The following is a 22109-nucleotide window of genomic DNA, read 5'->3' as shown; positions in this document are numbered from 1 at the left end:
TAACATAAACCAGAAGATATTAAGCATAAGTAGCCATAGGGCTGGAAGAGCCTGGAGCACATGAAGACACTTTTAGAACATAAGTGCCAAAGATATGTCCCAATTAGATTGTAAAGTGTCTAATATTTCACAAATCATGAACGCTAGAGATGGGAAAACTAGCCCTTCAATATGGACTACACCAATAGGGCAGTTCTGTTCCTTCACAACCTTTCCTGAAGAATTAAGTCCTGGTTGTGAATTATTAATTAAAATTTAACCTGATTCTTTTTCCAGTCATTAATAGAAAGTGCTAGAATTATCTAGGTATTTATCTGGAAAATCAGTACTATGAAAAAAATATATCAACAAATGCAAAAATAAATAAGTGGGAGTACATCAAACTAAAATGCTTCTGTATAGCAAAGGCAACCTATGGAATGGGAGAAAATGTTTGCAAATTGTATATCTTATAAGTGCTTAGTATCCAAAATATACAAATAATTCTTACAACTCAATAACAAAAAATCAAACAATACAATTAAAAAATGGGAAGTGAATCTGAATAAACATTTTTTCCAAACAAGACATGCAGATGCCTAACAGGCACGTGAAATAATGCTCAACATTACTAATCATCAAGGAAATGTAAACCAAAACCATGATGAGATGTCACCTCATATCTCTTGGAATGGTTATTATCAAAAATGAAAGACATAACAAGTGCTGGCAAGGATGTGGAGAAAAGGGAATCCTTGTGCACTGTTGGTGGGAATATAAATTGGTGCAGCCACTATGGAAAACATTATGGAGGTCCTTTGAAAATTAAAAATAGAACTACCATATGATCCAGCAGTTCTACTTCTGGGTATTTATCAAAAGAAAATGAAAACACCAACTCAAAAATATATATGCACCCCCATGTTCGTTGAAGCATGATTTACGATAGCCAAGATATGGAAATAACCTAAGTGTCCACCAGTGAATGAATGGTTAAATACAAACACAATGGAATATTATTCAGCCATAAAAAGAAGGAACTCTTGCTGTTTGCAGCTACATGAATGGACCTTAAAAGCATTATGCTTAGTGAAATAAGTATACAGAGAAAGACAAATACTATATGATTTCACTTGTATGTGGAATATAAAAAAATTCTGATAGATACAGAGAACAGATTGGTGGTTGCCAAAGGTGGGGTGATAATGATTGGGTAAAAATGGGTGAAGGAGGTCAAAAGGTACAGACTTCCAGTTATAAAATAAGTAAGTATTTGGGATGTATATAGCATGGTGACTATAATTAATAATACTGTATTGTTTGAAAGTTGCTAAGAGAGTAGATCTTAAAAATTCTGATCACTAGAAAAAAAAATTATAACTATGTGCTAATGAACGTTAACTAAACTTATTGTGGTGATCATTTTGTGATGTATACATTTGTCAAATCATTATGTTGCATACCTGAAACTAATATAATGTTAAATGTCAGTTATATCTCAAAAAAAAGTATTTAATCTTAAAAATACATATATTCAATGAGTATTTGCTGCAAACACATCTGTTCTAGGCATATGAAAATACATACATACATACATTCATTACCTCACAGTGTAGTCAGTCTTCTTGGAAGGCAGAGATGTAAACAAATACTTGTTGCATACTGTAATGCCAACAACAGAGATATACAAGGTATAAGGAGAGAAGAGTGGATGAATGGTTATTTTTCTAAAGGATGGAATAATTCTGGGAAGAAATGACCTAGAATTAGAGAGCTGGAGAATGCAGACATTTTCCTTTCAAAATCTTTTCCTTTTCTTTAAGCAACTGTATGCCAATAAAATGGACAACCTGGAAGAAATGGACAAATTCTTAGAAAAGCACAACCTTCCGAGACTGAAGCAGGAAGAAATAGAAAATATAAACAGACCAATCACAAGCACTGAAATTGAGACTGTGATTAAAAATCTTCCAACAAACAAAAGCCCAGGACCTGATGGCTTCACAGGAGAATCCTTTTCTTTATTCAAAAGGTAAGTATAATGTTCCTCTGGCTTCTTGTTAGAAAAATATAATCTTAATTTAGCAGGAGCTCTTCTCAAATCTCTTGGGAAAAATTTCTTGTGGGGTCAGCAAACACCAAGGTTAAAATTTTGCAAAAAAGCATTTCAAAGTAGCCCCCATTCAGAAAAAAAGTTATTAGGAAGCACTCTTAGGGATTTTTTTTTTCCCAACAAATTTTCGTCTCAAGAAAATTAGCAAACAAAAGAAGCAGCAGATAACTGAGTTCAGCTGTAAATGTTAATTAATTTATGACTTTTACCCTTGTCTCTGGCATGTTAAAAAGCTCTGATGTATGAATTCAGTTGCAGGTAAAAGGAAACTTGTCATGTAGCCTTTAGTAATAGGAAAATTGTAGACACCAATGGAGAACTTAGTGCATTTGACATCTAAATCAGGCACTTCAAATACCCTTAGTGCATTTGACATCTAAATCAGGCACTTTAAATACCCATTTCTCTATATAAGAATCATTTTCCGTAATAATCATGAAGTGCAATGAATAATAACCACAAAAGAAGCTGAGAAAGTGAAAATTTTCTTTATTGGGTGTCATATATACGTGTGCCTGTAAAACAAAGAAATGAAATAAAATTAACAGTACAAAAGAAAACATCATTTTTAACATTCGATATTTTAAATTAGTAAACTTTATTTTTTAGAGCAGTTGTAGTTTCACAGCAAAATTGAGTGGCAAGTACAGGGAGTTCTCATATAGCCCCTGATCCTACACAGATATAACCACACCACAGGGGTACATGTGTTATACTCCATGAACCTATACTGACACATCATCATCCAAATTCTGTAGTTCACATCAGCATTTTTTTTGGTGTTGTATATTCTATGAGTTTTGACAAATGTATGACATGTATCCACCATTACAGTGTCACACAGAATAGTTTTACTGCCCTAAAAATCTTCTGTGCTGTTCATCTCCTCTCCCCACTAACTCATTGCAACCACAGCTCTTTTTACTGTTTCCATAGTTTCACCTTTTCTAGAATGTCATATAGTTAGAATCATGTAGTACACAGTCTTTTCAGATTGGTTTCTTTCACTTTAGTAATATGCATTTAAGTTTTCTCCATATCTCTCATGCCTTGAAAGCTCATTTATTTTTAGCACTGAGTAGTATTCCATTAGATGAATCTATAAAGTTTATTTATCAGTTCACCTGCCAAAGGACACCTTTGTTGCTTCCAAATATTGGTGATTATGAATAATGCTATTATAAACATTGCCATACAGCTTTTTGTGTGGATGTATGTCTTCAACTCTTGGGTAAATACCAAGGAGTATGATTGCTATATCGTATAGTAATATATATAGTAAAATACAGTTTTGTAACAAGCTGCCAGACTGTCTTCCAAAGTGGCTGTACCTAATTCCCACCAGCATGAATGAGAATTATTCCACATCCTAGCCAGCATTTGGTATTGTTAGTATTTTGGATTTTGGCCATTCCAGTATGTGTGTATCGGTATCTCATTGTTTTAATTTGCAAATGCCTAATGATATACTAACATCTTTTCATATGCTTATTTGCCATTTGTATACTTTCTTTGGTGAGGTGTCTGTTAAGCTCTTTTGCCCATTTTTTAATCAGGTTGTTCATTTTCTTATTGTTGAATTTTTAGAGATCTTTGTATGTTTTAGATAACAGGCCTTTATCAGATGTGTCTTTTGCAAGTATTTTCTCCCAGTTCGTTGCTTGTCTTTCTTCTCATACTCTTGACATTGTGTTTTGCAGAGCAGAAAATTTTAATTTTAATGAAGTCCAGCTTATCTATCATTTCTATCATGGATTTGCCTTCAGTGTTTTATTTAAACAGTCATAGCTATACCTAAGATAATGTAAGTTTTCCCCTTTGTAATTTTCTAGAAGTTCTATATTTAGGTTTATGGTCCATTTTGAGTTAGAGTTTGTGAAGTGTATAAGGTCTATATTTAGATTCTTTTTTTTTTTTCGTGTAGATATTCAATTGTTCTAGCACTATTTGTTTAAAAGACTATCTTTTCTCCATTTTATTCCCATTGCTCCTTTGTCAAAGATCAGTTGGCTTTATTTATGTGGGTCTATTTCTGGGTGATAGTTTTTTTAATACCTACCTAAGATTTTGAACTTTGATCTCTTGACTGTAGTCTTGTATAATAATACTATACGAAATACTTATCTGGTAATAACTGGATTTTAATAAAGCTAAAATAATTTCAATAGATAAAATTTTGGAAGTCAGTAAATGTACCATTGATGTAACAATTAATTTTCTTAATTCATTCTTCAGTTTTAAAATAATCAAAACATTGAAAAAAATTTCTACTTTATTTCATCTTTAAATGTTTTCAAATTCAGTAAGCTATGTCATTTATGAACTAAAATTCTAATAATATTTCAGTTTTAGCAAATAAAATACAGGATACCCAATTGAATTTGAATTTCTGACAAATAAAAAATATTTTCTTTTTAGTATGTCTCAAATATTGAAAGGGAAGTATTTATATTAAAAAAAATCACTGTTTAACCAAATTCAAATTTAACAGGCCATTCTGTATTCTAAGCTCTTAGACACTTACTAAACAAAAATATTTCACCTTACTCTTCACATTTCATTTAAGTGTTTTACTTTTTTCACAAAGACACCAAATGTTAGCATAGAATGGCAGAATTGATGTGAGTCAAGTTCTAATGCTTCATCTTCAAAATCATTGTATTATCACTGTTTATTCTAAATATCTTATTTAAACACAGAGATATGTAGAATCATGGTGTTAGAGATATATAATGTGCCCAAAGTGAGCTTGAAAAACTTGACAATTGCAATCTTATTCTCAAAAGAAATGAGACTTTCTTGACACATGCCTGAGCCTGCATGTGTCAAGGAGTCAACTGAATAAAAAAGTGTTTGAAGTTAACTTTTACGTTGAGTTTAATTTTTGCTAAAGGATGTGTTTGAAGTTAACTTTTATGTTGAGTTTAATTTTTGGTAAAGGATAAGTAATAAAACTGTAGCTAAAATGTAGCTCACATATATATTACTGACATTCAACCTCAGTGTAACCAGAGCCATTGTTTTGAACTTAGACCAGGGAAACTCCAGACCCCCTTATCCCTCTAGTGTTTTTTTTTTTGTTTCTTTTTTTAACACTGACATTGTTTAGATTACCAGTGCATTGTATAGATTGATAAACCGCTGTTTAGATTGTTACCAGGGAATAATCAAAATCACAGCAACTTTTACTCAGTTTTATTGTTGTTTTTAAGTACTGTATAGACAACCACCACTTTAGTCATTCTACACAAAGTGGACATTCCCAGCTGACCCTCCCACCACCCTAACTTTCGAAGGTCACTGACCAAGACCTTATACTTGTATCATTTTTTTCAAATCTATCTGTGGAAGAATGGATCTATTAAATAGTATCCTCAGCTTTGGCAATGTTCTTTGAAGCTTTCCTGTTCTGGGATGAGTAATGAGGGATTTGGAACTCTTTGGTTGGTTCACTGCAGTGCAAATTGTGATTTGAAAACAATGTGGATAACATGATAATACCCTGTTTGAAAAGCCCACTTGAAATTTGTGATTTTTTTTTTTCCTGTGGCTAACCCACCCTCTCCTTTCCATCTTTAATTAAAATCTTAGCCTCTTTTAACGTTCTCGCATAGCATCTTCATTATGGTTTTATCATCTAGAGTTGGAAGATTGCATTTAGATTGATGTGAATTCTTCCTTGGAGGTCATAGTCTCTAGAAATTTATAAAATTGTAGTGCTGAGAACATTTAAATATTACAGGCTCGCTTCTGTGGAAATGGATAAAGATTACCCAAATTAGAACAAGCAAATGCTGTTTATTCACAGCTTGCTATATATAGCAAGGAAGTCAGCCACCATCACCTATGTTTGACAGACTTATAGGCAGACAGGGGAGTATAAAAGTTTTATAGGAGAAAAAAGAGAAGGCTTAAGGTATGCCCTGATTGGAAGTGGTTGCCATGAGGAAGCTGGAGGTGGGCTAACTAGAGACAAGACACCCTATGGGGTTGGTTAAAGAAGCATATTTGTCTTTCTCTGGTTAGTTCTCAGTTGGAAGAGGAGGCAGAAATTAGGGAAACTGGTAGTTGGCTAAGTTCTGACAGTTTGGAGTCAACTGCTATTCAGATTATGGTTTGGCATCCTTACAAATTGTTGCAGATTGTGGGTCAGAGTTCTATTTTTATATACCGTCTGGCCGTTATTCATTTGTACATCAGTTTCTCCCTTGTCTTTGTCTTTTTCTACAGATGAAGAAACTGAGACTCTCAAGAGCAATGTTACTTAGGATTTATAGAGAGCCTTCCTTCTCAGTTTGTGTGTTTGTTTCATTTATCACTTAGTTTTTTTTATCCAGTTCTAAAATTAAGAACACATCTAGGCTAAACAAGAGAGACAACGTCTCTACTATCATGAAACTCACATTCTTTTCACACAAATAAATATGTAATGTAATATAAGGTAGTTTCATCTTCTCAACCACACCTCACTATGCCGTGTCTCAGATACATTCATTGTTTTCTGTAATATTTTCTCAGAAAAAAGAGAATAGTCATATTTTGTTGACAGGTTTTTAACTGTACAGTATTAAAGGCAGCTGTGTGTCTATTCAATTAGAGCCTCATATCTGTCATAGCTCTTCCCCAGAAGTGAATTAAACATTAACATCAGCTGCTGAGGAAATGTGCTCACATAGGCACTTCTATTCTTCACCTGTATTGCTTTTTAAGTGTATCAAATGGAAACACTCAGGGAAATGAATTTGTTGCCTTGCCAGATCTTTTGGCATATAAACTCATAAGATGATACTGATATCTTGGCTGTAAACTAAGCAGAATAAAAATGTCTCTAAGATAGGTTTTTCATCCTTGAGATTTTGAAGTGCATGTGTTTGATGAAGCTACCTTGTCTTTATAGAATGCAGGTGAAAATGGAGTCAAAGATGTTTTTGTGGGGAAGCTACTTTTTTTTCCTACAAACCTGAGAAAATCACAGCATGGGTTAATTGAGGGGCTATGAATGCTTTAGAGGCAATATTAGAAAAAATTAGAAAACAGCCATGGAGGCACATTTGTCCACAATGGCGAGTGGTGCTGATTTGCTGAATAAAGTAGAGCAGTGGTTATTAAACTCCACTGTGAGTCAGAATCGTCTTCGAATTCAGTAGGTCCAGAGCAGGGTTCTAAACTGCATTTATAACATGTCAACAGGCAGTGCTGGTAATACTTTTGCTGCTGGACTGGGAACCAAATGTTGAGAACCATTAGAGTAGAGGACTCATTGTGCATTATATTCCTGTCTGCCTTGGAAGTCCCACCATTCATAATTGGTCAAGTAGCTTAAACCAGTTTAGGATTGGATGAGGTAAAGTACAGGCCCTAAGGATGCGATCAATTTCTTTGGCTTGACATTGTGAAAGAAACAGGATTTTGCCTTGTGTGGAAAATTAAATTTTCAAAAGTTAGTATTTAGAATAAATGTGCTTTTGAAGTGAAAACCAAGACTGTTTTCTTACTAAAGAGATTTAACACTGTATTTATAGAGGTGGAATTAATAAACAAAGCCATAGAGGTCTTAAACGTTAGATTAATGTCCATAAGCCTAACGGGTTCATTTTATAGCTCGAGTATATCCAAATTCTTATACCATTTAAACAAATAAACTTTCCATGTTAAGCATATTGTAACAAATGTGATTTCTAAAATAAATGTCTTTTACCAATTGTGTGGGTAATAGAAGATTAAAACAAACTCTTGAGAGTTCAAATGGTAATCTCAATAAACTGTTGCATATCTCAAAGAGTTTCATTCCATTACTTAAGAAACATTGAAAGAATTGTGAACATGATTACAAGGTGGGGATATAAATTTTAACTCAAATAAAACCTTTGGCCAATCTAATTAATAGTCTTCATTTCTTGAGCCCCTGAGACAATTGGAATATAAATATTACCCAAGCATCTCATCTCCATTTTAGTAGTATAAATTTCCAAGTCCTTTCCTCAATAAGACTATCCATTTTCAAAATTAAATACCATTGTGACTTTTGGTTTCTATTTTCTTATAATTTCACCCAAAGATAAATAACTTGTAGACTTATGTTTATTTATTTATAATCAAGTATAAAGTAAATATAAGTGACCAGATTGAATTCAATTTCTTAGCCCGTTTTACATTGTTGGTTCTTTTTATCAAGTTTTATTCAGTAAAGAGGACTTTTCTTAATCTCAAAATTTCCACAACCTGAGGATCACTCATTTGTGAAAACCAGTAGATTATATAGCTTCATGAAAATTTCAGTGCACTGGGGGAAGAATGTGTTCCACAGCTCTGGGTATAAAAAACAGTCATATTTTTTAAGGGTTCTGAAGTGAAAAGTGACTCTATACACTTATCGTAGAGGATTCTGATAAATTCAATCTTATTCATGCTGTGTATAGCCCTTACACTTAACTACAGTGCCACAAACACATGGAGAGCTTTCATGTTGCCTGAGTGAAAACAGATTAAGAAACTCTAAACATCCACCTTATCTTCCCAACTGGATACTCATTAGACCAATCCAAGCCTCCAGTCAAAGTCAGCCTTCTGTAGCTCTGTGTTCAAGTGCTGGCCTGAGCTTCTTTCCGTGGCTCTAGGGAACAAGCCTCCTGTTTAGATTCTTAGCATCTCTATTTCTCTACAGCAGACATCCTGAGCCTCTCTGGGTACCCTCTGGAAATGGGTTACAGCTGATATCACCCCCCAACACAATAATTTCTTCTACTACTATCATAGGGAAGCAATCTCTATACTGTGGTGACTTTAGTCCACACAATTAATAGATAGCAAATGTACATTTTAAATGGTTTGGTTCTGAATCTCAGCATGTTCATTTTCCAAAAGGAGAACTTATTAGAGCCTTGCTTGTTTGCTTTCTGGTTCGGTGAGGTTAATAAGAAACGGGGGTGATGAGGAAGGGAAATATGAAACTTTTTCCATTCTTCTTCCGTGTGTGTGTGTGTGTGTGTGTGTGTGTGTGTGTGTGTGTGTGTGTACTACAGCCTAATGGAAGGGAGGGAAGAGGAAAGAAAGAAAGAAAAGAAAAGAAAGTAAAGAAGAAAGGAAAAAAGAGGTATAAAGACTAAGTTATTCTACTGAAGGTCTTCTATCTCCCTCTCCTAAAATAAAAGCAGCTTCCCATATCAAATAACTTTTTGATAGAAGAGTTTCCTTTTTGAAGGGACCTGAGGGAGATATTCACTAATTGAGCAGTTTTTCCACAATAACTCATAGCTAGAGGCCTTTATTCTTCACTTAAATTCAAAGTTTCTGTCCTTTTCAACAAATACAAATAAGTCGTAAGAAGTGGGACTCCCCAGGAACCTGTATTGGAAGACAAGTGTTTCCTGCATCTCAATACTGTGCTACACAGTTCACTGTAACCACACAATTATTTACAATCTTATTTTTGAAATGGCTGAAAAGATGAAAGAAAATATGCTCACCCTGCTATTTGGTATTTTTTAAATGATTATTATGTGTTTTTTTTTCCTTAAGGTACAAAATTCTAGGGTATTTTCCTGATCAGTGAAAATATAGGCATTATCCCTAACAGATAATACATTTATCTTATCTTCTATCCAGAAATATCAGTATGATTAATAGAAATTTCACAAACTTTTGTCTAAAACCGAGGTGATCTTTTTGGGTATAAACCTGATATCCAGACACTTGGCATTCAATTCTCTTTAAAATTCTTACCTTTTAAGAATTTCTGCTTTTTCTGAAGTTATACCCAATTACACTGAGAGCTTAGCAAAGTGTTTGGCATGTTTTGTAAAGGAACATAACATTTTATGAATGAAAAATTAAATAAATAACCCTGTGTTCAGCTAAACTGAGCCATCTTCTGTATCCCAAACCTATACTCTCACTTCATGGTTTCTAGATAGAACAGCAGTTATTGGCTATTTGAAATAATTTGCTTTATGTTTGTCTTCTCTGATTGATTGTAACTTCACAAAGGCATACCTGCATCTGTCTTCTTTACTATAGTGTCATCAGAGCCCCAAAGATAGCTGATGTTCAGTAACCATTGAATAAATGCACATTGGCTGATTCATTAACTGAATGAATGAATAAATGAATGAAATGAGCAAATAAAATAATGAAAAGGAGAATACCAGGGAATAGGACTGAACAGGTAATTAGAGCACAGGTTATTGTAAGTCTAATATGTCTTGCTTTACCCTTCACTCAGTGTTTCTAGACAATTGGAAAATGAGCAAAAAGAGATGAGCATGTCTTGTTACTCTCAGAGGTAAGACGAAGAAGTGGATAAGGGAAAAAGCAAAGGTCAAAATCACAGAGGTGATACTGACTTTGTATTTTCCTGACATATTTTAATATAATTTCTCTCACCCTACTCTCTTTTGCCAATACAGATCCTTTTCATTCTTCCATGCTCTCCTCAATCTTGTTTTCCTAGAGTGGTTCATCCAGTCACCTGTGGTCTTCACCCGGTTGAGACTTTTCCAGCATTTATCATGTGATCTAGTTTCCTGTCAGAAAACATGTACTTCTTTGAAAAAAGTCTTGAATATATCCTTTTATCTTCTCATGTATTCATGCTTCATCTCTCCAACTCAGTCATAAGCTCTTTAGAATTAATTTTGATTTGACAGCTTTCTAAGACTTCGCTCAATCAACAGCCCACCTCTTCTTCAGGTGGGTCTGAACAGGGAACAAAACATAACAGAAAGTTAATGTAAAGGCCATTATATAATGATGATACTGATATGGAGTCCAATTTGTCAGGAGTCTGGTCAAGATAAGATTTATAGAATGGAGGAGCAGAGAAGAACTCCTTGTTGAGAGTCATCCTCCCAAAAGAATGGAACTGTTGCAGTTGAGATGAACATGTCCACTCTCCAGATTTACAATGCAGATATATTTTTCACATTTCCTTAAGGAGTAATGATCAAAGGATGGAGAGAATCCAGGAATGCATCTAGAGAAACTCCTTATGGAAACAAGAAGTACATAAAAGTGTTTTATATAACACTTAGCTATACAGATGGTCCCCGACTCAGGATGGTTTGACTTACATTTTTTTTAACTTTATTATGGTGCAAAAGCAATAGGAATTCTGTAGAAACTGTACTTTGAATTTTAAATGTTGATTTTTCCCAGGCTAGCGATGTGACTACATGCTCAGCCACATGATCATAAGGGTAAACAACTGATACACTTAAAGCCATTGTTTACCCATACAACCATTCTGTTTTCCACTTTCAGTACAGGGTTCAATAAACTACAGGAGATATTCAACATTTTACTATAAAATAGACTTTGTGTTAGATGATTTTGTCCAACTCTAGGCTAATGTAAGTGTACTGAGCACTGTTAAGTTAGGCAAGGGTAAGCTATGATGTTTGGTGTATGAAATGCATTTTTGACTATTTTCAGTTTACCATGGGTATATCAGGATGTAACCCACCATAAGCTGAGGAAGATCTGTACTTTGTTTAGTTGATCTCATCATCTTCTTAAATGGCACTTATTTAAATATGAATCACATACTTCTTACAATTTAGTCCCTCCCTTTTGTTTCAGTCTTGCATATCTTTTATTCAAATTCTCCACTTTAATATCTAGTGGGCATCTTAAATCAAAGAACTCTTAATTTCTGTTTTCACTGCCCCAAGCTTCTCCTCCACGGTCTTTCTCATATCTTTAAAGTGTAGCTCCATCATCTAACCTCTTGAGCAAACCTCAAATCCTGAGGGATACACATAAACCCTCCTGTTCTTTCAGCCTTCGTATTTCATCAATCACTGAGTTCTTATGGTTCTTCTTTTAACTTATATTAAAATTATGTTTTTTTTAAATTTGCATTTCCACTAGCCATTGTTCTCTGAGAGTAAGTTTCTATATTATCACCATATTTATTTTATTCATATCACAATCTGATCACAGTCTGAATTACCCTATGCATTTATTGCTTTTTTTTCTCTTTTGGTCTCCCTGACTAGAATTTCAGTTTCATACTGGCAGTGTCTTCTTCGATTTCTACATTGCTCTATCCCTTGTACATTGATCAGTGCCTGACACCTAGTAAGCACTCTGTATATACTTGGCACATGACTGTAAATAGTTATTTCATATTGAATAAATATATATATTATATATTATTTCATAGAAAAATGAAATATAAAGTTATATAACAGATATTTGCATTTAAACATGAGTTAGTAACTATTTTAGGAATGATTTTATACACATTTTTGTCTGATATGATCCATTACTTTTATTAACATTGAAAAGGGTGTAAATACATCCTCTTTTAAAGAAATTCAAAATAAAACTAAAAATTAATTTTTTTTAAAGCTTGGGAGATTTTTACTCAAATTGTGGTTAATTTCCTACCATATACGTGGCTATGAGGAACATTGATGTATACTAATTCAATCCAGAACAAAAAAGTAGATAGGAGAGTAAGTGATTTTCTAGATCTGCACTTACACTAATTACTGTCTTTTTTATTTATATCTCTTCTTAGATTCTGTTAATTCCCCTTCTACTGAGCCACTAAGCAAATATTCTTACACACTGAGAAGGATATTCTTCTATGTGCCTAATACCAAAAAATACTTCTAACTTTTTCCCTTCCATTTTGAGGCAACTCTCCCTTACCCTCCAAATAAAACCTTTCTAAATGCTAGGTTTTTTATCCTAAAGGTTCAGGCTCTATATTTTGACCTTTTGAAGTCTCCATCAATTCTATTAAGTGTATAGTTTTTTTCTCCCAATACACACTAGCACTTGTTATTCTATCTCAAACTGTATAAAATATGTTTACTTATTTTCTCTATTGTAAACATTATGTCATCATGAGAAGACAATATGGAGAGTTAAACAAGTGCAGGGAATCTGTAATCACATATACAGTTGACCCTTGAACTATCAATACACGAGTTTGAACTGTGCAGGTGCACTTATACACGGATGATTTTCAATCGTAAATGCTACAGTACTACACTGTCCATGTTTGGTTGAAACTGTGGATGCAGAGGAACCATAGATACAGAAGGCCAACTATAAATTTTATGGGGATTAACCCCTGTGTTCATCTGGTCATGACTATACACATCACTGGGTACAGTATATTCAACTCTACAAGAAGAATTCTATGAATATTTCTTAGAATGCATTTTGAATTTCACCTACCCATAATTGATGAGATGAAATAATCAAATATTTATCATAAGTTTAGCCAACAGAGGTGGCTCTTTTTATGTGTCAATCTTACTGAGCTAGGGGGTGCCGAAATATTTGACCAAACAGTAAGCTGCATATTTCTGTGACAGTATTTTTAGATGTGATTTCCATTTGAATTAGTAGACTGAATAAAACATTGTCCTCCCTAATGAGCATGGACCTCATCTAATCAATTGAAGTCCTGAATAGAACAAAAAGGCTGAGTAAGAGGGAGCTTCTCCTGCCTGACTGCAAGAGCTGGGAAGTAGGTCCTCTCTGGCTTTTGGACTTGGACTAAATCATCAGCTCTTCTTGGGTCTCAAACCTGTGGGCTTTCAGGTCAGAGCTTAACACCATTGGTTCTCCTGGTTCTAAAGACTGTGAACTCAGACTGGAACTATACTACGAGCTCTTCTGAACCTCCATTTTGCCAACTGCAGATCTAGGAACTTTTCGGCCTCCATAATAACATCAGCTAATTCCTTATAATAAATTTCTTATAGATAGACAAATGAATAGGGAGATAGATAGATAGATACATACATACATCCTCTTGGTTCTGTTTTCTGTTTCTTGGGAGAAACTTGACTAAAACACCAAATGTTTCAAATAATTTAATTTATTAACTAGGAATTGAGAAAATACAATCAATTCTTTGTTATACAGAATGTGGGAGCATGAAGACTCAATTTGATGTCTAGCTTCCACTATTTTTTTTTTTTTTGAGACAAGGAATATAACTTTATTCGGAAAGCCAGCAGACCGAGAAGATGGCAGACTAGTATCTCTGAAAAACCATCTTATCTGGGTCTGGATGCCAGTTTCTTTTATAGAATCAGAGAAGGAGAGGCGGTGAGGAAGTAAAGTAAAAAGGCAGAATAGAGAGGAAGAGGCGGTGAGGAAGTAAAGTAAAAGGGCCATCAGTCTTGCAAAACATCTCATGGAATGACCAACCTCCGTGAGGGAATGTGTTAATTTCTTTTTTCTTGCTTTTAACTCCCTGTTATCTGAGAGTAAGATTTCTCTGAGGCTAAATCTTTCATTTCTGAAATGTACATTGAAATTCCTTGCCTATTTCACAATATTGTTAGGTTAAGAAGTTAAGATATTTGAGATTTTATGATATACTTAAAAATCAGCCTTAATATTAAATAGTTAAAACATGCAAAGGCAATAAAAGTTTTTAATTTTAGAACAATCATAAACTTATTTGTATTCCTTTTTTTGATGATTATTTAACTCTGAGGTAATTGATTGTGATAAATCATTGTTATGGAATTTTCTATCAGACCTGTGAGTAGGTAGCTTCTAACCCTATCCCTATTTCACTTAAACCTAAATGTCAATGAATATAAGTAGAATTAAAAGCAATAATCTCTTAAATAAAAACCCAGTTGATCTTATCTCTACAAGAGAGTGAAGGCATCCTTTTTTCTTAAGAACAAAGTCTTGAGGGAAAGACTAAAATCTAGCTTTTATTCCTTTCTTTTAGGCCCATACCTTTTTTATGGACTAATGATCTCAAAGGGAAACAAGACAAGGGAACAGAAAACAACAGTTTTTTTCCTAAAGGACTAGAACAGAGGTCTGCGGGCCGAATCTAGATTTTACCTGTTTTTTTACGGCCTCTGAGCTAAGATTTTTTTTTTTAAAACAGGTGAATGTTTAAAATCAGTTTGATCACAAGGAATACTAACTTTAAAGAACAAATAAGCAAAATATTTTTCAAAAATTGTTCAATTCTTCTCATTATTGGACTTTTTTTACAACAAAAAGTGTACAATTATAAATACTTTGAATTCCATCAATTACAAAAATAGTGGAAATTTGTTTTCTCTCTTGTTATATAAGTACCTACATAGTATCTTAGATTTTACATCCTGGCTCACAAAGCCTGTAATATTTACTGTAACTATGTACAAAAAAATTTGCCTCCTCTTAGACTAGGGCAATTAGTCAAATTCATTTATTTCACTTACTGTTTTCTTCTGACATAAAGCTATATCAAGTTGGAAGGCCACTGCTTCTCTGAATTTCCAAATACAGGAAGAGAGTGGGTGACTTCTTCCAAAGAAAAGAGGCACTGGAACCTCTATTTGACCAAACAAAACTCAAGGGATAACAAAGTCTCCAAAGGAAGTAGCTTCCAAATGAGAAAAATCCGACTAGACCAGGAATCCAAAGAGATTTAATCTAAGGAGAATGTACCATTTAAGATCTTTCTCTTCACCCTGGTTTTGTCAGCCTTTACTACCATCTCCGATAGTATCTCTTGGGAGCCAATTTATCCCTGACTCATATCAGCGACTGTCAGAACTATAACAAGAACATGAAGGAGTCAGAGAGGAGCTTCTCCTAGTTAGTTACTAGCACAGATTCATAAATTATAAATATCATAAAGTTCATGTACTTTCATCTAGCAACCACATTTTTGAGAATTTATAACAAGGAAATAATTTCAGAGGATAAAATTTTATGTGCAGATAAATATTGGAATACATATATAATTGCCAAAAAAACCCAGAATAATTCAAATGTCTCACAGTAATAAAATGTTTGAATTAAGGTAATTCTGATAGAATTTTATTTAGCTATTCAATTTACAGTTATGAGGACTACCCCCCAAAATTAAATAATCTTTATGATTTGATGTTATTAAGTGGAAAACAAAACTGAAGATAAAGTGATATTGAAGTCATATATTCCATATATAGGTTACAGTAGAAAAGGTACTATGGAAGGGACTTCCCTGGTGGTGCAGTGGTTAAGAATCCGCCTGCCAATGCAGGGGACATGGGTTCCAGCCCTGGTCCGGGAAGATCCCACATGCCGCGGAGCAGCTAAGCCTGTGCACCACAACTGCTGAGCCTGTGCTCTAGAGCCCGTGAGCCACAACTACTGAGCCCATGTGCCACAACTACTGAGCCCGCGAGCCACAACTACTGAAGCTGACGTGCCTAGAGCCCATGCTCTGCAACAAGAGAAGCCACCACAGTAAGTCCGCGTACCACAACAGAGAGTAGCCCCTGCTCGCCACAACTAGAGAAAGCCCATGAGCAGCAATGAAGACCTAACACAGCCAAAAATTAAAAAAAAGATAAATTTTTTTTTAAAGATACTATGGAAGTAAAGTAACTTTATTTTAGAGAGGTAGATTTTGTTAAAGTAGGGTTAGTTCTTTAAATTTCAAAATTTCATTAATGGTACATTAAAGTAACCTTAAAATAACAAAATATTATTAAACCTTAAAAATAACAAAAGCTGATTAAAACCTACATCTTTCACGAAATTTGTAAATTTCCTTATATTTCTGAGACAGGTAAAGAGGAGAGTTACTGCAAAACGGAGACAGCTAAGCAGCCAGAGGCACCATGAGAAAAAAAAAAGGAAAGAAAAGAAAAGAAAACTGCAGGGATAGCTTGCTGTATCTGATTTATTTAAGAACAACTCAAAGGATTTGATGGCTTACAGTGGTTTTAGTAATGGTCTGGTGAAAGTGAAGGCATGACTGTAAAACAGAAATCCTAAGAACACACCAAGATGAACTCTAAGGAATGACAGATCCTGATGCTGAGGAACAAGTCTTTTTGAAGAGTTCAGTGGCCCAAAATGTAGTAGGAACGGAAAAACACCACCACCACAACCACCACCCAAGGCATAGCAGCTGTTTACCTTAATGTACTCTGAGTGTCAAACGGTGAGTTTCAGATAATATGTTGTACTTCTGGGGATGTGTGAGTCCACTGAGTAATGTTCTTAACTTGAGAATATGCCAGTGGGCATTACAGAGATTTATCCAGATCTGTGTTCTTAGGCTTGATACACTTAAGCACACTAACAGTAGATAGTATTTGCTTACAGATATATTTTTACCTTTTATAAATGTATTGGTTTCAGAAAGCCCCAGGCCTACGAAATAGAAGGATTTCCTGGTGAAACTGCATTAAATGGTAGGACAACTCTGTAAAATGTTAAGCTATGGCCTTAGCAAGTTTTCCTGCTAAAAAAAAAAAATAAAAGCCCTTATGAGTAATAGCATACATAAACTAATTTCATCAATTTCATCATTTAAAAATCCTGACACTTTTGTTCTTTCTCATGTGTGCCATATATACGTATATGCACGTGTATGTATAAACATATACAGAAACATACATATATATGTTTATATATAAGAGAGAAATGTTAGATTGATTCCAGTGAGTCTGGAATCCATTGATCAATATCCTTAGTGTTTCAGAATCATAAATTGAACAAAAAACTATGTGTTACAAGAGAGTGTGAATGGGTTGTTAGATACCATCTCCCTCTTAAAACTTGGTGGATTAAATGGCCTCAAATTCTAGAGGGCGTGAGCTCTTTCTTTTCCCCATGCCCCTACCTGAAATTCAGATATTATCTAAAAACAAAGCAAATGAGTATCTGAATTGTGACTCAAGCATTTTTTTCCCTTCCTCCTTCAGTTCCTCTGCGTCTCTCAATTATTAGACTCCTAGCATCAGGCTTTGTATTCTTCTGCACAGTGTGCATTCACAGTAGGAAAACCTCTAAAAATGTTGAGTTTGGGGCTTCCCTGGTGGCGCAGTGGTTGAGAGTCCGCCTGTCGATGCAGGGGACACGGGTTCGTACCCCGTTCTGGGAAGATCCCACATGCCGCGGAGCGGCTGGGCCCGTGAGCCATGGCCGCTGAGCCTGCGCGTCCGGAGCCTGTGCTCCACAACGGCAGAGGCCACAACAGTGAGAGGCCCGCGTACCGCAAAAAAAAAAATGTTGAGTTTCTACCAAGAGATGATCTACTAATTTCCCCTTAATGCTAGCTATCTATAAACAACAATTGATATGATATTCTTTTGCCTATATTGCAGTATCCTCCCCTATAAGATCCAGGGACAGATGGAGAAAGGGATTTTTGTGAGTGAGTCTGTTCAGTTGTAGCTTGTGTTTAAACACCCATGAAATAATATGATGAAGTCAAGAAGGGAAGGAATAATTGCTTTCAAATATGAACAGTCTCTTTTACTGTACTTTGAATTAATTGTGGCATTAGGATAAATGATGAATTGATTGAAAAGATTAAAGTGAGTTAGTATGATTCTTGAAGGTGAATATATCCCACTTGAATTGCAGCCTTAATGGTTAGATATGTGTAATTTACATAAAATGTTATTTATGTATCTATATGTATTATATATATTATTTATCACATAAAAATATTTGGTGTTTATATTCCTTTCTCTCCAATAGTTAAAATATAATTTCTGCTATGTATAATGATCAGAAACTTGATTTAGCTGATTGATAAGCTATTTAAAACAATACACTATTATCCTCTGTACTTTTATGGAAAAATAAGTAATATTGGAAATAGAATATGATCTTCTGAATCATATCATTTTATTTTTTTCACTGGTGATTCTGAGTATACTGTATTGCTGGATAGTTCTCTACAATATGTTTATTTTTTCTACAGTTGATGGGCAAGGGACTATTTTCAGTTTTTGGCAATTAGAAAAAAATGTTTATATGAACATTTTAATTTTTGTTTTCTTGGGTACACTTGTGTGAGTTTCTTGAGGTGGTATGCCTAGGCGTGTATTTTTCTGGGTATCTTCAGCTTCCTTAAATAATGTCGAAGGGTTGCATGTCTGCTTGTAGAATGTTAGAATTTCCACTGTTCTCTATCCTTACTAACACTTGACATAATCAGGTTTTTAATGCTAGCCAACAGTAATTAATCAATTAATCAATGTTAATTTTAATTTCCTTTTCTCTGATTCCTCACAAGATTAGGCACCGTTTGATTTTTCTCTTTTGTGAAATATCTTTCAATGATTTTTTACCCTTTTCTTTAACTGTGGTTTCTGTTTATGCATAGTGATTTGTGAGAAGTCTCTATATGGTCTGTTTAAAAGCCCTTTGTTTTTTCATGTGTTATTTCCTCAAACTATGTCTTGCTTTTTCACATCCAGTATATACTTTGAAAGATAAACTCTATGAATTTTAATATACGTAAATATAATAATCATTTCTTTAAAACTTTACCTGAACTGATAACATGAAAATATTTTCTTGTATTTCAGAAGCTTTATTGTTTAAAATTTTTGTATAGGTCTCTGTTCCTTCTGGAATTGATTCTCATGTGTGGCATGAGGTAGCAATCCTATTTCATTTTCTTTTCCTTTCTTTTTTTTTTGGTGTGGGTACCAATTGTATCAATTTTGTGGAAAATACGTTCTTTGTCCAAGTGCTCTACCATGCTGCATGTCAAAAATCATTGTCTATATGTGTGTGGATATGCTTCTTGTTTCTGTATGCTATACCATTGGGCTATTTCTGTTTTTTCTTTTCTTTTTTTCTGGTTTCAGTGCAGTTGCTCCTAATTAAAATTTTAAAGGGTAGAAAAACATGAAGGATAAAAAAAGAGTCACCAATAACCACTACTAATATCTGATATATATCTTTTTTTAACTCCCATGTATATATTCATAATTTTTTCTTCTATAACAATTTTTTTCTTCTATAATTTTTTTCTTCTATAAAAAATATAGTTTACATAATTTAAACTGCTTTTAAATTTACAGTAATTATCTTAATTTTCTCCTGTCATTAAATAGTTTTCTAAGTCATAATTTGTAACATTGGATACATTCTCACATAGAGGGTACCATCATTTATTTAACTAATTCCTAATTAATGACATTTTCGCTTGCTCTGTAATTTTGATTGTTGAGCCTTACTAAAACCTTTTGAGGCAGGCAGTGGGTATATTTCTATTATTATTATTTTACTGATGAGAAAATTGAGGTTCATTCAGTAAGGTGTCTTACCAAATGTCACACATTTAGGATGAGGCTGAGCTAAATTTCAGACTCTAAAACCATTCCGTTTACCATCTTCTGCCTCTCATAATGAACACTAATTATCTCTGTGTTGCAGATGTAGATTCATGAAGTGTCAACTAATAGAAATTAAATCCTGGTCAAAATCCCACTCGAGAACAGTATTTCCTGTGTTTATCAACTCCTTGTTGTCATCAGCCACCCAAACTAAGTAGGAGCCAATCCATAGGTCAGCGTCAGCTTCATTTTTATTCTTGACGAGACATGTCTAGTCATTTTTTGTGTCTGACATTAGAATCCCTGCATAGAAATAATTTGCATAACTTTAATTTTGCCCCCCATTTAATCCATCACACACTGAGTCACTTGATATTTCCACTGATCAACCTGTGAAATTTGTCAACTTTATCTCTGATTTACAGCGGATTCTGCTAATAATAAATGTCATTGCTGAATGTATTCTAACTTTTCTAGAGCTGCATGATCAAAGCAAGTGTTATTTTCTTTTTTAATCAGTGCTTTTTTGTTAGATGAGCACAGAAAACACTGGGTATGAAAGTATCCAACAGCATATGCTACAAAAACCAGTAGTTTGATGAATGCTGAGAGAGATGGTACCATATTATTCTCTTATTACAACTGCATGTTGGTCTTACCCAGGCCTCATATACATCCTTTTGTGACTGACTTTCCTGGGGAAGATAACATCAACTTTGAACTTCTTCCTGTGGTCATTCAGGAAATATTTTATAAGTAGATGTCATGTCAATCAAATGGACACCTTTTGTTGCTTACAAAGGGGTTTAAACAGCATGCAATAATAATGTATAACATTTAATATGTAATATATTTAGTATATGAGTATATAAATTAATAGTTATGCTCTACAAATGAAAGAGAAATGGAAAAAGCCTCAAACAGGCAACAGTTGATTAAATATCATTGGCAGACATTAGGGCCAATTACCTCTTGAAAACCAGCAATTAAAAAAGAAAGAATTTTATATTTATCTTGTGTGTCCTATATGAAACTGTTTTTCAGTTGATGAAGGAAGGAATTCCAGCTGGTAAATGTGGAAAGAATGATAAAATTAGAAAATCCCTATCATGAAATATGGATTGTTTATTTCAGCTAGCAGTCATCAATGAATGACACCAACAATAGAGGGATAGCTGTCACTCCCTGAACCCACTGAACATTTGTAGTGTCACTAAATCAGTGCTACCAGATATTGTGGGCTTCCTGAAGGAAAACGGCAAGAAGCACACAGAAACAACTACAGTAGCCTTGTCAAAGTCAGAGTCTAGATCTAATCAAGCTTCTTGATTTAACTATCACAGGAAATACTGAGGATAGAACAACAAGTTTGAATAAAAGTGCAAAGAGGCAAAAAGACAAATTCAGAAGGCATAACATTCCACAGGAAATTTTAAGTCAATGGCATAAAGAGCAAGAGGAGGTTCTAGATTTAAAAGGATTTAAGAGACATGTAGCTACAAGTTATAGTAGATGGATTTTGTTTGGATAGTGAATCAGGCAAACTTACTGTAAATGTACTTTTCTGAAGCAATTGGGAAAATGTTTTTATGTACTGGGTATTATTTGATAGCAAAGAATTTGCATTAATTCTCTGGGGACTATATTAGGATGGTTATATAAAAAATGTCCATATTTTCAGAAATGTGTAATGACTGAATGTAGGAGTAAAATGACAAGATCAAGATAGAATCCTTCCATCTTTTTTTGTTGTCCATCTTAAAAATGTAGGAGGATCACACACAGTTTCTAAACCTCTGCATCTGGTGGTGGCTTATCAAACTTCCACCAACATTCCATTGGCCAGGACTTTGTCATGTGGTCCTCAAGCACTCTACAAAGGAAGATGGAAAGTGTAGTTTTCTTGAATGCCAAAGAAAATTAATAAAATGTTAAATATATATCATTATCTCTACCACTTC

Source organism: Delphinus delphis, chromosome 8 (genome assembly GCF_949987515.2).
Source record: "Delphinus delphis chromosome 8, mDelDel1.2, whole genome shotgun sequence".
In the NCBI taxonomy this organism is placed as follows: domain Eukaryota; kingdom Metazoa; phylum Chordata; class Mammalia; order Artiodactyla; family Delphinidae; genus Delphinus; species Delphinus delphis.
This window is presented reverse-complemented; position numbering follows the sequence as displayed.